The following is a 556-nucleotide window of genomic DNA, read 5'->3' on the forward strand; positions in this document are numbered from 1 at the left end:
CAAATTGTTGTTCTGACTGAAAAGGAAAATGGCAGTCAATAAAAGTCAAAATAGGTAACGCGCTTCCCAAATTACATATTCTTATTTTATTTTGAAACAAGCAAAGCATGATAAGAAAACTCAACCCACAGATGAGCTGAGGGTGGAGTCCAGGGGATCAATCTGATGGCGGTGGGGATTTCTTTGCTTCCTGAGAGTCTGCGCACTTTGCAAAACAATACAGACATCTTCCTACGGATTCCTTCACTCAGCATCCTCTAAGGACCACTTATCATTATCTCACTTGTTTATTCAACCCCAACTGCTAAGAGGAAAGTCGAGCTCCCCTATATAAAGTCTTTCCTAGGTTACAGGGTCTCCCCAAACATGCTTCATTTTTCCTTTCTCATCTCCTTGGTCCATACTATCTCCTCCAAACAGCACATACTTTCCAGTTCTGCTGACCTGAATCTGCCCCATTATTCATCTCAAATGCCACCTCCTCCAGCAAGCTTTCTCAGATTGCTCCAGTGAAATAGGATTTATTACACCTTTAAAGAGCCCTGGCACCTGTCTG

The 556-nt window shown here is 42.6% G+C and overlaps 2 protein-coding genes across 5 annotated transcripts in view; one reads left to right on the forward strand and one right to left on the reverse strand.

Moving 5' to 3' along the window:
- The window catches only part of ACTN2 (actinin alpha 2), a 389,901-nt gene that overhangs the window by 56,007 nt on the left and 333,338 nt on the right, over positions 1-556 (forward strand). The window lies entirely within an intron of this gene.
- Positions 1-556, reverse strand: part of ERO1B (endoplasmic reticulum oxidoreductase 1 beta) — a 38,973-nt gene that overhangs the window by 12,268 nt on the left and 26,149 nt on the right. The gene's annotated exons all lie outside the window — the stretch shown is intronic.

The sequence above is a fragment of the Pteropus vampyrus genome, unplaced genomic scaffold (assembly GCF_000151845.1).
Source record: "Pteropus vampyrus isolate Shadow unplaced genomic scaffold, Pvam_2.0 Scaffold279, whole genome shotgun sequence".
NCBI lineage: Eukaryota > Metazoa > Chordata > Mammalia > Chiroptera > Pteropodidae > Pteropus > Pteropus vampyrus.